Genomic DNA, 17,375 nt, shown 5'->3' with positions numbered 1-17,375 from the left:
TCTCTAAGCAGTTTACAATGATTTAGCATATTGCCCCCAACATTCTGGGTACTCATTTTACCGACCTCGGAAGGATGGAAGGCTGAGTCAACCTTGAGCCCCTGGTCAGGATCGAACTTGTAACCTTCTGGTTACAGGGCGGCAGTTTTTTTTACCACTGCACCACCACCACTAGAAGAAAAGATCATCTCTGACTCTCTGCATAAGCAGAAGTTCTTTCCACTTGAGCGTGATGTGTGTTAGATCTCACCTGTTGTATATAATCTTAAGTTGCTATTTCCCTCCTTTGGGACAGAGTGCTGGTCTTGCATGTATCGCCTCTGCTGCTCAAGGTCTGCCCTGGTTTGCCTTTGGGTGGGTGACTACACATGAGGGATGTGCAGAATTCAGTCATGAATCAGACCGCTGTGAACCACTTCAAACCGGTTCGAGCTGTTTCATCAAACCGACTGGCGCAGTCGATTACTTCGACCCAACTGGTTTGCATACCCATGGTTCAGTCCAAATTCAATCTGAATTCAGACCGAATCACACCAAACAGTCCGTGCACACCCCTACTACACATGAGCACTGTTTGCTGTAGGATATCCCCCTAAGGGGGTGGTGCCATAGCTCAGTAATAGAGCATCTGCTTGCATGCAGAAGCAGGGCTGTCCTTAGGGCGTGGCAAGCAGGGACACCAACCCAGGCCCCGCTCTTTTAAACCCCATTAGAAATTAATTGGAAGGGGGCCCCGCACTGGCTGATTTTCCCTGGGCCCTGCACCCCACCAGGGCTCTCTAAGACAGCCCTGTGCAAAAGGTCCCAGGTTCACTCCTTGGCATCTCCAGGTTGGTCTTGGAAAGACTCCTGCCTGAAACATTTGAGAGCTGCTGCCAGTTAGAGTGGACAATACTGAGCTAGATGAACCAATGGTCTGACTTAATATAAGGCAGCTTCCTATGTTCCTATTACGTTCAAAACTCATACGAGTGTACAGAGGTACAGATCTGTAAACAGGTACAGTCATTCATGTGTTATGTTGAACACTGGTACAGCAGTATGCTTCTGAGAGAGGAGAGCTGGTCTTGTGGTAGCAAGCGTGACTTGTCCCCATAGCTAAGCAGGGTCTGCCCTGGTTGCATATGAAAGGGAGACTAGAAGTGTGAGCACTGTAAGATATTCCCCTCTCAGGGGATGGAGCCGCTCTGGGAGGAGCATCTAGATTCCAAGTTCCTTCCCTGGCATCTCCAAGATAGGGTTGAGAGAGATTCCTGCCTGCAACCTTGAAGAAGCTGCTGCCAGTCTGTGTAGACAAAACTGAGTGAGATGGGCCTATAGTCTGACTCAGTATATGGCAGCTTCCTATGCTCCTATGTTCCAAATTGTTACCTGGGCAGCTTGCCGTGATACAATCATGTATACAAAAGCATGTACAGGTGTACAGACATCTGTACATTCATATAGCATGGTTTTTGAATAGGGTCTTCAAAGCTCTTCCCAGAATTTTCTCAGTAAACAGTGGCTGCGCTAGTGCAAGGAACACAGATGCCCCCATGCAAGAAGGTTCCATGGCCAAGCAGATGTTCAAAGTTGCTCAGTACCTTGCGCTCTATGTCCACTTGCACAAGCATTGCACGTGTGTAAGCACAGCTCGCGGATAACTTCGCATCATTCGCTGCAACATATATGGGCTGAGGAAGAGGTTTCACAGCAGGAGGCATGCCATAGTGTACCCCGATGCACCAATGCTGCAACACTACTCGGGGACGCAGACTCCTGGCTTAGCAGAGCTAGGTGGCATATGCAAAATGTCTGGAATACTGCAGCGTTGATCTGGATGTCAGCCATTGTAACTCTTTTGTAAGGCTGAAAAATATTATTATCCCCATATTGCAGATGGGGGCTATATCACAATAATATGTGGCATTCATGCAGCACTTTGTGTCCTCTCCAGTGTCTTGCTTCCCATAAAAGACGTACAAGCTCAAACTTGGCAAGTCTCCTGAGTTCAGGAACCACCTAGAATGCTGGAATAATGTCCTAATTTGGAACACTGTTGTTATTACTGAGGGGTAGCCCACCATGCATGGTCATTGCTCAATAGCTACAGCATCAGAGAGGCTTGCAGGAGGGAAGAATCAAATGCTACAAACTGAGGCTGACATCCTAACTAATGAAGCACTGGTGCTTACGGATGGACTCAACTAATCAGTGCAGCACCAGCACACTCACATGGGAGTGAATTTTGACAACCTCCCTTTCCCTCAGAAGAAGTCTGTGCCACCCAAAAATATGTCCCTGAGGGTTGCACGGCCCTCGGGGACATATTTTAGGGTGCTGTAGAGGGTTTCCAGGGGAAGGAGAGGTTGTTGAAATCCAACTCCTTGTGAGCACTGGTGCTGTGTTAGTTAGAAACCTGGCAGCAGCACTAGTGGATCTCATGAAGCATCAGTGCTTTCTTAGTCAACATGTCAGATAGAATGTTTGTTTAATTCATCTTAGAAAATTTACATCTTACTCTTCCAGTCAGAGGCAGCTCAAGGACGCTTATAGCAACCCAAACTCAACTGCAATAAAATAAAATCCAGCAGAAAACTTTTTTTAAAAAAATGATAGCTGACAAAAGACAAAAACTCAACTCAACTAAGTTAAAGCCTGGAGAAACAACTATGCCTTTTGCAGCTGCAGCCCAGCAGATTAGGATCTGCCAGGGCAGGGTACATCCTGGGGGGCACCAGAGAGAAGACCCTTCGACTCATGCCACTTCAAAGACACTTTTTAATGGGAAAGAGTGGAAAGCCAATTGTGAAGAAATCTGCAGGCAAAATAGACTACATTGATATAGTCAACAGTGATTTCCATGACTGAAACATATTTCCTAGCCATCACAGGAATCATGATGTCTATATCCGTGTAGCACCTGGTTCACACCAACATTTTCCTACAGAATTGTGAGCATCAGCATAGTCCCGGAATGGCCTCATCTGCTCCTGTTTAGAGGAAACTATCTGAGTGAACTCAGCCTTAGAGGGCATGAAAAGCTATTCCATGAAAACATCTGACATAGTTGTTTATGCTTTAAATAACAGACCCATACTTCCTTTTCCATAATGCATAGCATTATTATCAAAGTGTAGATCTTTTTTTTTAAAAAAGAATGCATTTTCCTAGTACAAAAGGCTTATGTCAGTGGTTTTAAAATTTGGGTCCCCAGATGTGGTTGGACTACAACTCCCTCATTCCCTTCAGCCATCGTAGTGGAAGATGATGGGAGTTGTAGTTCAACAACATCTGGGGACTTAGGGTTGACAACCCCTGGCTTATATGTTGTTTCTGTATCCAAAAAGTTATGTCTTATTTGTTTGTTTTGTAGATATTGCGTTTCTGTGTCAGAAATGTCACCTAAGTGTGATCCAATCAGCGTGATTTTTTTTCTGATTTATTAAGAGTCTGACATAATCATACAACTTTGTCTACTCAGGTTCATAGGACTTGCCAAGCGCAGAGCTCAATTTCCGATGAGTTTTTCTTCTTCCTATGCTCTTCCTGTCCTCTAGTACTCATGTACCTATTAAAACAAAGGAAGTTTATAAGGCTAATTAGGGGAGCAGGCTCAATTTCATCCCTTGGCTCCTTTTTTTTTTTAAATCCAAATACAGCTAGTTCATTTCTCTCTCTTCCAGAGCCTAGTTTTGAAAACCTCTTAATTCATAGCATCTAATTATACAACCTTTTAAAAAAAAATCCTATGGGGAAATCAAAATGTCACATCACTGTGGCACAGGGGCTTGTAAAGAAAATTGGACAAGTTCCCCAGGGGAAAAGCTCTCAACCTGACACAAATAAACATGATGTTGTTCCAGGGCTGCCAAGTGGTCAGAAAAAAGAAACCACACTTTGGCTGGATTTATGTGCTTGTGGGCCAGTTGCCAGAAAAACAAGTAGTCCGGGGAGCTGGTATAGAAGCCACATAAACAAAACAAAACAGATTTGTTATTTTCTGATTCATGTTTTATAAGAATCTCATCAATGGACCACAAAGTCTGATTCAAGATGGTGGCCTTAATTCAATTTCCAACGAAACAAAACCCTCTCCCACCTCTGAGGCCAACATTTCAGGAAATAATCATGCTAGAGCCTTGAAAGAAAAAGCTGAATGAAAGCTGGGGTCTGCAAAAGGATATTAACAGCACAGGATACGTAGCTGCTATATGAGCAAAGGCAAAATGTAAGCTGCATAGGAAAATTATTTCCCTTCTGGTCAGAATTAAATATCGTTTGAAAGGACTCTTATTTCAACAAAGTATTCTTCCAGTAAGTGCTTTAAGCAATCACTTTCCCCCCATGTTATGGTCCCCTGACTGATACTTGACTTTGTCTTCTGTTGCCAATGGTGAGATTGCCAGCTCTGACGGAAGCTGTTCCTGGAGATTTCCTTTTTCTTTTTCACAACATCAGGGCATTCAAGTCCTCAGGATTGCTTTCAAGAGTCACCTGGGGATTGCTGCAGATTTCTGGAGGCTCCAGGCTAGTCCTGGAATCTTGGAAGCCCCAGACAATGGCAAGGTGGTCAATTTCCCCCTTTAGTCTCGGGGCGGCCCTTTCACCAGTCAGAGTGTGGGAAGTCACTGCAGGTGTGTGCATGTGCAAGGAAGGGCACAGGGGAGGCAAGTGCTGGACCCCAGCCACCATGAGCTCCACCCCACAGCCTCCCTGCTCCCCACTGTTCCACCCTTCCTCACCCCACTGGGACATGCGGTTCATTTTCTCCTCTGTGCCCCACTGGGAGGTGCCTCTCCTCTGCCCCTCTTGCCTAGGAACTTCCCTGCCACTACGGCTGGCTTGGTAGCACAGTCTGTCCACATGCTACAATAAATTGGCCATTTGCACATATTGTATTTATGGCAGGGAGAGGTTGGGGGAATCATACTCTCCTTTACCTCAGGCAGCAACACATTTTGGACCACCCTGGCTTGCTCACTTGCTTGCTTGCTTGCTTGCTTGCTTTCTCCCTCCCTGTGTGAGGTGACAGACTGCTTTTGCACTGGGTTCCATTCCTAAATGAGAAAAAGCAACAACATAACCCTCTACAGCTCACCCTTAGATCAGGAGGAGGAGGAGGAGGAGAATACTGGTCTCCACCCCTTGGACCTGGCACCAGATTGCTTTGGACTCCCCGCTGTGACCCAGCATGGGGTCTGCTCTGAGCCAAGCTCAGTTTCAGAATTTCCCTTGTCAAAATATGGTGGCCTTTTCCACAGTGACAGCAAGCACAGAAGATCAAGTCTTTTCCAGGCAGTTCCTCTCCAGGAGAACAAGAAATTACATCCTCTGACACTGTACATTTTTTTAATTTTACTTGTGCAATAAATTTGTTCTCTGTTCACCCAAAATATTGTATTTATTTAACACATTTTTATACTGCCCCAAACTTGCATCTCTGGGCGGTTTACAATTAAAATCATTTAAACATTATAATCATTCATAACCAACATTAAAAATTAAAACAATAAATCTAATTAAAAACCGGGGTGAATAAGTGTGATTTCAGTGCCTTTTTAAAAGTTGCCAGAGATAGGGAGGCTCTTATTTCAACAGGGAGCGCGTTCCAAAGTCCAGGGGCAGCAATGGAGAAGGCCTGATCCCGAGTAGCCGCCACAGACGAACCTCTCCAGATGATCTTAACTGGCAGCGGGGGGTGGGGCTCATGGTGAAGAAGACTTTTTCTTAAATACCCAGGGCCTAAGCTGTTTAGGCCTTTATAGGTAATAACCAGCACCTTGTATTTTGCCTGGAAACATATCGGCAGCCGGTGTAGTTCTTTCAACACAGGAGTAATATGGTTTCTCCTACATGACACAAAGACCAACCTGGCTGCTGCATTCTGGACCAACTGACGTTTCCGGATTATGCACAAAGGCATTCCCACACAGAGCGCATTGCAGTAATCCAGTCTGGAGGTTACCAGCAGATGTACCACTGTTTTGAAGTCATTCATTTCAAGAAATGGATGCAGCTGACGTATCAGTCGAAGCTGATAAAAAGCACCTCTGGCCACTGCTTCAACCTGGGACACCAAGGAGAAGTTCGAATTCAGAAGCACCCCCAGACTGCGAACCTGTTCCTTCTGGGGAAATGTGACCCCATCCAGAACCAGCAGATCAAAATCGTCTCCTGAGTTCTGACCCCACACAATAAGTACTTCCATTTTATCTGGATTCAGCCTCAGTTTGTTATCCTTCATCCAGCCCATTACTGCCTCCAGGCAGGCATTTAGAGAGGTTATGCCTTCTCCTGATGATGTTGACATGGAGAAAAAGATTTGGGTGTCCTCAGCATACTGATAACACCCTGTACCCAATCTCCTGATGATCTCTCCCAGTGGTATCATGTTGATGTTAAACAACATCAGAGACAATATGGAGCCCTGAGGGACATAATACAAAAGTTCAGATTTTGAAGAACAGTCTCCAAGAGACACCATCTGGTTCTTATGTTCTTAAAAAATCTGCCCATGAGGTAGGAGTGGAACCACTGCAAAGCAATGCCTCCCATTCTCAATCCCCTCAGACGTTCCAGAAGGATATTATGGTCAATAGTATCAAAAGCCGCTGAGAGATCCAAAAGGACCAGCAGAGTCACACTCCCTCTGTCAATTCCCATTTGGAGATCATCCATCAGGCCAGCCAAGGCAGTCTCTTCCTCATAGCCTGCCCGAAAGCCAGTTTGAAATGGGTCTAGATAATTAGTTTCTTCCAAGATCTCCTGGACCTGGGAGTCCACCACATTCTCAGTTACCTTGCCCAGCCATGGGAGGTTGGAGACAGGCTTGTAGTTGCTCAACTCTGAGGGATCCAAGGCAGGCTTCTTCAGAAGTGGTCTAATAATTGCCTCCTTAAGACAAGGAGGCATCCTGCCCTCCCTGAGAGAAGCATTTATAATCTCTACCAGGCCCTCTATCCTAGCCTCCTCATCAGATATTATAAGCCATGTCGGGCAAGGATGAAGAGGGCAGGTGGTAGGCCACATCATTCCGAGCAACTTGTCCACAACCTCAGGAGTCACAAACTGGAATTGATCTAGGGTTGTCACAAAAGAAGAGCTGCTGGACACCTCTGCATCGGATTCTCTAACAATTGTGAAGTTTGATTCTAAGTTAGCACAAATACGAGAGCTTTTATCCATTAAAAACTCATTAAAAAGGTCGTGGCGAGTAATTGTTGGTTCCAAGTACTGATTCAAGGGGGAAGGGGCTCACGTTAGTCCCTTCACGACTCTGAACTCCGCTGGACGTGAACTTGCAGATGTGATACAGGAGGAAAAGAATAGCTTCTTTGCTGCACGTATCGCCTGAGCATAGATCTTCAAATGCACTCTATGTAGTAATCCATCAGATTTGAATCAAGTCTTTCTCCACTTGCGTTCTAGTTGTCTACCTCACCGCTTCAGCCCCCGTAGTTCTTCCGTATACCAAGGGGCCGATTTCGAAGCAGGTCTGAGAGGACATTTAGGAGCGATTGTGTCCCCTGCCCTGGTGAGTTCATTATTCCAATTCTCCACCAGAGTGTCGACAGGGTCACCAGCAGAGCCAACACTAAATCCCTCCAAGACTTCTTGGAATCCTACTGAATCCAATAACTTTCTTGGGTGGACCATCCTAATGGGCCCCCCCGCCCCTGCGGAGGTGGGACGTGGTTGTGAGTCCAACCTTAACCATATGGTGGTCCATCCATGACAATGGGGAAATCACAGGAGTCCCCATGCATGGAACACCACCCTGTTCTGAGTGAAAGACCAGATCAAGCATGTGACCAGCAATATGTGTCAGTCCTGAGACCACTTGGGATAGGCCCATAGTTGTCATGGCTGCTATGAACTCCTGAATTGCCCCTGACAAACTGATCTCAAAGTAAACATTGACGTCCCCCAGCACCACAAGCTTGGGAGACTCCAATGCCAAGTCCGAGACCAAGTCCGTCAGCTCAGTAAGGGACTCTGTTGGGCAGCGGGGCAATCGATACACCAACAGAAGTCCCAGTCTATCCTTGGTCCCCAAACATAGGTATACACATTCAATATGGTCTGATACCCTAACAGGGACCCTGGTAAGGGAGATGTTATCCTTATAGACCACATCCACTCCACCTCCCCACCCATGTCCCCTCACCTGCTCTGCTACAGAATATCCTAGAGGGAGAAGCTGGGACCAAACTGGACCACTAGCCTCCCACAGCCAAGTCTCAATAATACATACCAGGTCAGCCACTTCATCCATGATCAAATCATGGATGAGTCCAGGTTTATTTTGGACTGACCTGGCATTACAGAGGAGCAGGGTAAGGCTATGTGGGCTGTTGGCAGTGCTCCCCGAGGTCAAAGAGCTGGCAGGACAGCCAGAAGGGGAGACAGCTATTAAGTTTCTGACTACCATTCCCCTGGAAGGGCCTGCTGACTTGCCAATGTTACTTCTTCTATTCCCCACCACCACCGGGATAGCTGCTGCATAGTCAACGAAGGTGCCCCCTGTCCCTTCATCTCCAGACGAACCCAAACACATTACAACAGCTTCAATCCAAGTCCAAAACAGCTTAAAACTGATTAAACAGAAGCCCTTTAGCCCTTGCCCTTGTTCTCCCCTGAAAGGGCTCCCCCGAAGGGGCAACCCCCTTTGGTGTTGTCCTTTCGGTGACAACCCCACCAGTGGCAGGCAGCCTTCCTATAAAGCCTAAAGTTGAGCAGGTGACCCAAGGAACTGCTGAGTCACTCAGGGGGGATGGTCCCAGTCCTGCACTCACTCCCCACACACTCCCCACAGATGCTACCTTGAGGCTGCAGCCCCACAGGGGAAGCAGGGGCAGGCAGGAAACAGCAGAAGGAGCCCCCAGCACCCACCTGGTCTCTCACTCCAGGAAGCACTGGGTGGGAAGCAGATAGACTTCTCCCTCTCCTCTGCTGGGTGTTCAGTACTTCTGCATCAACTTGTTCTGAATCAGGCTTGTGTTAGTCAGCTGATCACAGCACACACAACCACACACTATGTTGCAGCGCTACCTTTCTTCCTCATCATTGCTTCATTGCTTTAACTCTATGGCCACATTCGTGAAACCGCAAGTTGACAAACCCGCAGTTTCAATTTGAAACTGTGAATCGCATCACAGATGTCCGTGCAACTGTGGTCTGGCAGCCTCCGGTTTCAGGGCAGCGCGGCCCGTCCCTGCTCTTGGCTGCTGAGGCCATATCCCAGCAAGCTCTGTAGCCAGACTGTTGTAGGCAAAGTGTCGGCACATCACCAGCGTGGCTGCGATGGGCCATGATCTCGAAGGGGGCGTGCTGAGCGTGATCATGCCTATTTGGAATGCTCTGCCGAGGGTCTCTCAGCATTTAAATCCCTTTAAAGGCCACGCCATGCCAGTGCTTCTTCTGACAGTGATTGCACCGCCCACCTCCTAAGAATCCCGCAACAAAACTGTCCTGCACAAGCATTATTCGGGGTGGGTTTGGGGTAGGGGAGTATTGGGGTGCACATTTCCCTGTAACTCAGGAAAGGGAAGGGAACATTATGACTTCCTGGCTGGGGGGCGGGGATATGTATACGAGAGAGAGCAAAGGATCAGGCGGGGTGTGTGTGTCTGTCCTGCCATGACCCCTAGGATGCTCTTAAAAGGGATCACCCTGGCAAAGCAGGCCATGCAGACCAAACTGCGCTCCTGCTTCCCTGGCAGTTTGCTGCCTCTGAGCTAGTCCTCTCATGAAAGGCCCAGTCTATTGGGGAGGACCATTGGGTTAAACATCCTTGGTCTTCCGTTGGACTGCACACTCCTAAGTTGAGCTAACCCCACAAAGGGGCCCCTGCTTGCCTGGGCCCCCACCAGCATTCCCTCTAACAGGGAATTCCAGATGTAGTGGGCTGCAATTCCCAGCATCCCCAGCTGTGATGGCCTTTGGCTGGGAATTATGGGAGCTGTAGTCAACAACATCTGGGATTCCCCGTTAGAGGGAACACTGGCCCCCACTCTCTCTGGTTAAAGATAGAACGTTTGCACGGCCACCCCCTCCACCCATGGGAAGCTTTGCCCAGACCCAAAGGCGATTATGAAGCTCCATGTGTCATCTGGTCCCCTTTCCTTCCTGCTTGCCGGGAGGGGAGGGCGAGGGACAGAGTGAGGAGAGAGAAGGCCCCTGTGTGACTTTGCCACTTGACAGGCTGACAAGCTTGGGTTGGGAAGTGGTGGAACCCTGTTGCCAGGCAACTGCACTGCTGCATCGGAGGGGCGGAACTGGTGCTCGGAGAGGCATCCAGTGCGTATCGCGGCAGATATAGAGCCAGTATGATCCTGGGTGGGTCTGCACTGCTGCCTCTATGATTGCAGTTTCAAAAACCTTGCAGAACCACATTTATGGCGCTGTCAGAGTTTGGACGCAACGTTTCGGTGGCCAAACCTCAGGTCTCGGCAGTGAACCTTACTGCAAACCAAAGGTTCGAATTGGAGTTTGGTGAGCCCAACTGCAGGTTTCTCTTGCCGCAAAACCATAGTTGCATGAATTAGGATGTAATGGAGTTCCAACCTCTGTCACGTCTATGTTTATTTTTACATAAATTTTTCCGGGCGATAAGTGACTGGCCCACCGTTACCCAGTGAGTTTCATGGCTGAGTGCAGATTAGAACTCAGGTCTCCCTGGCGCATGCCTCACCTTGCCTCATGAAAGGACAGCTCCTGATCAATTGCAATATTCAATCTATTAATCAGATTTTTTTTTTAAAGCCTTAAAAGATACTGTAAAAACTGCAAATGGCAAGAACAACCTTGGAGGAAACATTCCCCATTCTCCTTCATAGAGCGAGGGCTCAGTTAATCATTTACATCCGGGGTTCCCAACCTGTGGCACTCCAGATATTGTTGAACTACAACTCCCATCATCTCCAGCCACAATAAATTGTCACTATCGGGGCGGAGCCACCACTGCCTGGGGGTGGGGCGGTTCAAAGAACCTGGGCCGCCATGCTCAGGGGCCGCTCCTGGTGCCCAAGCCACACCCCTGCACCTGATGCCAGACATGCTGGGGGCGTGGTCGCATCTGCAGACGGGGTCAGAGGGCCCCATTTGCAGATGCAACCACACCTCCTGCTGTCTGACGTCAGACGTGCAGGGGGAGTGGCTTGGAACTCGGGGCCAGTGGCGGCTGGACAGAGGCTGCCACTGGTAGCTGGGGATGACAGGAGTTGTTGTTCAGCAACATCTGGAGTACAACACCTGGAGTCCCAAATCAGGGTTGGGGACCTCTGATTTACATCATGGAATCAGGTTCTCAAACTTGGGTCCTCAGATGTTGGACCTTTGGCCATCATGGCTGGGGATGATGGGAATTGTACTCCAATAACATCTGGGGACCCAAGTTTAAGAACCCCTGGTTTGGATTACTGTAAAATAGAGTGGCCATATTCTGGCTTTCCAGATCCAGGTGCCTAATTTGCATATTATTTAAATTGGCTTGAAAATTTTTTTTGAGCAGAATAGTGACTGCACATTTTGCTCCATAACTCTGCTTCTACAAGGGCTTTTCATTTTTTAAAAAAATGAAAGCTGAAATTTGGTTGAATCTGGGTGGGCTAAGCAATCTGCGTGAGATGCTTAAAATCTGGGTGAAACCCAGAATTTTGGGGGGGGGCGTGGCAACACTTCTGTGAAAAAGCCCCGGGCATCTGGCAGCTTGCATGCTCCCTTCCTCCATCCTATATGCCCAAGGAGATCAAAAGATTCTGCTTTCAGTTTTACACACACTGCAATTCTGAGCATCATCCGAATCATTCCAGATCCTGGTTTGTGGACTAAAAGCAAAAACTAACTGCAGTCCCACAAGACCGGATAATATGCAGAGCTGGAGCTAATTTAAAATGGAACACAGAAGCTGCAGAGTGCAGACTCAAGCTCTTCTTGTCGCACACAAACGGGGAGGGAGGGGACCGTGTGAGCCTGCAATTCTCCTGGTCTTGTGTGTGGCAATCTAAACCAGTGATTCCCAACCAGTGTGTGGTGGTGGCAGTGGCTGGTGTGCCCTGGCTGGCTTTCTGTTAAGTCAGCTTCCAAAGCAGGGAGTTTAAATTCCTTGCTTTTGAAGCTGACTTGTGCCATGATAATGCCCCATAATGCAGCCAGGAAGGACACGGGGAGTTTAAACACATTCTTCCCAGTGCATACGGGAGTGAGTTTAAGCTCCCCACTTTTGGAGCTAGCATGCTCCCCTATGCACCAGAAGTGACACGTCCCTCCTGGAGCATTCTGAGGTGAATCAGCTCCAGGAGGGAGGAGAGGGATGGCTAGGAATCAAAAGAACAGGAAGGAAGCTAATACGTACTGTATAAATACTGTAAATATAAATTGTGTGGCAGCTTTGCCAGCGTGCACCCACAAAAGGTACGTGTATTGGGGGGAGCAGCGTGCCCCTGTGTGTGTGTGTGTGTGTGTATAAGCATTTAAAAGCACAGAAAGTATGGACTTGCTTCAAAACTGTTATTTTTACTCACATGCAAAGATAGGCAGATTTAATGGACTGAAAACTTGCCTAAAGCTCATACATTTAAGATGACTCAGATTTCTTTTGCTGAATCACGGTGTGTGTTCTCTCTCTCTCTCTCTCTCTCTCTCTCTCTCTGCCTGAGGTTCCCAAACAGGAGTCCCCCATGTTACTGGACTACACTATCTTTAGCCATTGTGGTTGAGGATGCTGGGAGTTGTCATCCAATAACATTTCTGGACAACCCAATTCCTCTGGGAAGCCCACAAGCAGGGCACACAAAGGCATAGGCCACTGCTGTTCCTCCCCCAACAACTAGTATTCAAAGGAATACTGCCCCTGAATGTGGAGGCTCCGCAGGACCATTATGACTAATAGCCAATGAAAGAGTTCTCTTCCATGAATTTGTCTAGTCCTCTGGCAAAAGCTATCACCACATCCCAAGGCAGCTAATTCCACAAATGAAGTGGCTCCTCCATTGGATGGTAAAAGCCTCATGAACTGAATAAATCAGGGATAGAAGTTGTGTTTGCATTTTAAGAGAGAAAGAAGGTCAGAGGAGTGTTTAGCCTGCAGCTGAAATTCCTCCCATTGCCGCTGAATGACATCAACGTGCCCATCTGGAGATGAAGGCAATGGCATACCAGATTGAGGCTACGTTCCTAAACACCCTTGCCAAGGACTGAGTCCCTCCCATTGAACTCATCAGAGGGGCTTGCTTCTGCTCAGATATGCTCAGGCCCTCCCTGACTTTAAGCCCTCCTGTTCATATTTGTGTGTGTGTGAGAACACAAACACACATCTGATAACTCACATTTCCCCAACCCAATGGCAATTGGGGGAGGAATCGTAGCTTCGTGGTATAGCCTAGATTTTGAATGCGGAAGGTCCTAGGTTCAATCCCGGTCAGTAAAAAAAGGGTCAGGTAGCCAGTGGTGGGAAAGACCTTTATTTTCATATCTCAGTGAGCTGCTGCCAGTCAGAGCAGGCAATACTGGTCAAGATGAACCAATAGCCTGACTCAGTATAAGGCAGCATTTTGTTATCTTCAGGGTTTCGTTTAGCTTCGGCCAGCTTGGAGTCCAGTTCTCTTCAGTCTGTCATTCGTTCAGAACTCCTAAGAGGGAATGGAGGCTAGGCCTATACCACTTTTGGGCCACCAAACTGAATGCAATCTACCAAACAGAAATGGCAGCTCAAGAGGGGGGCTCCTGTCTACGCTGCCTGCCTGGGACTATAAAACCCAAGAGTCTGTTAAGTGCCAGCTGAATAGGAGGGGTCCTATCGAAACAAAAGGTGTGTGTGTGTGGGGTGGGGTGGGGCTGGATGTTGAGGACAAGATGAGCAAGCCCAGTTTCGCATGGCCTTAAAATGGAGCGGAGAGAGGCATTGTGCAGTCGAAATGATGTGAGGTTGTACACTTGGTGCAGAAAGGGCTTGGGCTGCACCACGGCACAGGAGAAGAACATAATGGCAACTCTGAAGACAGAAACACCATCTGAATCCATCTCCGGCACGGAGTGGAAGTTAACTCACTGGCCCCTTGTAAAAGAAGCATCTGAAGGAAAGACCAATGCAGCAGTCCTCATGTTAGCAAGGCCGGAGATGCTGTGGAAGGCGGTGCACGACTAGAGGGAAGCAGCAGTCCTTCCTCATCACCCTTCCTTTCCGATTAGACTGGAATGGTGGGTAGTTGAGGACAGCAGGCGGCTCCATTAAGCCAAGGTGCATCCCGGAATCCTTCTCCCAGGGAAGTTAATCCCCACACTCCTTGACTAGTGCTGGCAGAGCGGGGCTCAGGGCTGGATTTAGGCACAAGCTAAGTCAGCTTCAGCCTGGGGCCTAACATTAGGAGGGGCCTCTGAATACAAAACCTGCCTAGATTTCAAGTTCTACATAATGTATTTGCATTCAAAGGTATTTCTAGTGCAGATAGGCTTATCACAATTTGCAAGATAACATAGATTATTCGTTTTTCATTGCCTCTTTGCCAAGCAAAAATAAAGCTTTGTTATTTCTCTTTTCATTGTCCTTTTTGGTGTGTGTTTTTGTGTGTATCTACACACACTGCTCTGGGGCCTTTTAAGCTTGGCATAACTCCTTAGGGCCTCAGCGTGACATAGGAGGGGGACCTCCCAGTGTCTGTGAACCCTCTCCTTTGCCCCCTCTTTTCTATAGCCACTCCACCTTCACAGACTGAAAACCTAGGCTGTCCATGAAAGATGAGAAGCAGAGAAGAGCCTCTTGACCAGGTCCGGCTGACATATTGGCTCACAGCCTTTGACAGTCACTGCCTCAGAGCCAGGGTTCCTTCCCCTCTTTAAAATGGGCACCAGAGCGACCTATTTTACCAGGGTGGTTGTTGTGAAGATATTATGAAAATAAATAAAGCTGTTGCAAAATTAATCAAGATGCTGCCAAGAACAAAACAAAACAAAACAAAACAAAACAAACCCGCTGTATACCTGAACCTGACTGCCTGCACGAACAATGCAACTCAGTTCTCAAGAACTGAAGACTCCCATTTGAAATACAGGAGAATGTGAATCTTCCATTAGAGCTGACATGAAGCTGATTAACTGGGCTACCTGAACTAGTTCAACAGGTTCCTGCTCCCAAACAGTTCATTTATTATTATTATTAATAATAATAATAATAATTATTATTATTATTATTATTATTATTACATTTATATCCCGCTCTTCCTCCAAGGAGCCCAGAGCGGTGTACTACATACTTGAGTTTCTCTTTCACAACAACCCTGTGAAGTAGGTTAGACTGAGAGAGAAGTGACTGGCCCAGAGTCACCCAGCTAGTTTCATGGCTGAATGGGGATTTGAACTCGGGTCTCCCCAGTCCTAGTCCAGCACTCTAACCAAATAGCACAGCCTGGTCCATCGCGCTCAGTATTGTCTACACTGACTGGCAGCGGCTCTCCAAAGTTTCAGAGGGGAGTCTTTCCCATCCTTACCTGGAGATGCTACCAGGGATTGAGCCTGGGTCCTTCTGCATGCTCTAGCAATGCGCTATGGCCCCATACACCAGGGGAAGGTCTTACAGTGGATAATGCTCACATGTAGCCCCCCATTCAAATGCAAACTATGACTAACCCTGCACAACCCTTAAGCATCTCTCTGCTTAACAATTTGTAAGCCCCTGTGGAACAGGAACAAATTTATCATGTAAATTTAATCTATGTAAAATATTTTAAGAACATTTTTGCAGGATTGAAAAATGATCTATTTTAAATAATCACAATACAAATCAAATACAAATCAAATAAATAAATATAGGAATCAATCAACAGCCAGGTGGTTGGACTTGATTACGACAGCAATGAATGCATCACTGAGACCTTAAAGGCCAAGTTGAAGTCACATCAGCCTGGAGAGAATCTATCTATGTGGTCGCTAAGAGTCGACACCGACTTGACAGCACTTAATCAATCAATCGATGAATCAGGACGGGAAGAAAAGTGACTTGACTAGCAAGCCAGAAGTTGCCAGTTTGAATCCCTGCTGGTATGTTCCCCAGATTATGGGAAATACCTATATTGGGTAGCAGCAATATAGGAAGATGCTGAAAGGCATCATCTCATACTGTGTGGGAGGAGGCACTGGTAAACCTCTGCTGTATTCTACATTTTATCTTGTACAGCTCAACCCTAATCTTGAACAAACAGGGTAGAATTGTAAGGATGTCTTTTCTACCATGGTGGTAAGAATGGCCAAGTGGGACTTACTTCATAGGAACATAGGAAGCTGCCATATACTGAGTCAGGCCATTGGTCCATCTAGCTCAGTATTGTCTACACAGACTGGCAGTGGCTTCTCCAAGGTTGCAGGCAGGAATCTCTCTTAGCCCTATCTTGCAGCTGCCAGGGAGGGAACTTAGAACCTTCTGCTCTTCCCAGAGCAGCTCCATCCCCTGAGGGGAATATCTTTCAGTGCTCACACTTCTAATCTCCCATTCATATGCAACCAGGGCGGACTCTGTTTAGCTAAGGGCACAAGTCATGCTTGCTACCACAAGACCATCTCTGCTCTTCCTAGTTAACATGCCTAGGATGTGGTTCTGTATCCTAGAACCAGGGTTCCCAACCTTTTTAAAAAACAAGTGTGCTCTTTCTGTCACAAAGCTTAAACTCACTTACTCCACAGAGATTGTATGCATGTGTGCACACATTTAATATTTTAGTTATGAGATAGGCTGCTCCATTCACCAGCTTACAAGCTTTCCCCCACCCCGCCCCCAGAAAAAAACAAAAACACTATTTCTCTCTCTCTCTCTCTCTCTCTCTCTCACACACACACACTTTCTTGTCTCTAATCCAGACTAAATTACTCATAAGTATTGCTATTGAAATTAATAGGACAAGTAATCCCATGATCCTCAAATGGGGAACAAAAAGCACAGTTCCAGCTTGGGGAGAGAGGAGGGCTCTGAATACCCCCACCCCATGGAGCCCTTTAAGTGCCCCTACAGGTACTAGTACCCCCTCTTGGGAACCCCAGTCCTAGAAGAAAGAGGTCAGCTCTGCACTAGAAATTTCTAGGTAGGCTCATGGCTCAGCAAAGGTGCCTTCTCACAACCTCAGTCATTCCCCTCTGTAAAATGGATACATCCTGGGAATAACCCCATGAGAAAAGTGGAGAGTTCACACAGAAGTAAATCTGAAGAATGATGTAAGAAAAAAGCTCTGAAAGTTTTCACATGCATGCCCCGATGATCTCGGGGATGTTTAATGGAGGGTGGGGAGGTAGAAATATTTAAGCATGTGATTCTGTAGCAGTCAGAAACAAACCATACCATGTTTTATACACTGGGAAAATTCAGAAATTATAGTCAAAGAAAGGACTCTTTAATACATAGAAACCCA

The sequence above is a fragment of the Hemicordylus capensis genome, chromosome 4 (genome assembly GCF_027244095.1).
Source record: "Hemicordylus capensis ecotype Gifberg chromosome 4, rHemCap1.1.pri, whole genome shotgun sequence".
NCBI classification, from domain to species: domain Eukaryota; kingdom Metazoa; phylum Chordata; class Lepidosauria; order Squamata; family Cordylidae; genus Hemicordylus; species Hemicordylus capensis.
Note: the sequence above shows the minus strand (reverse complement) of the source record.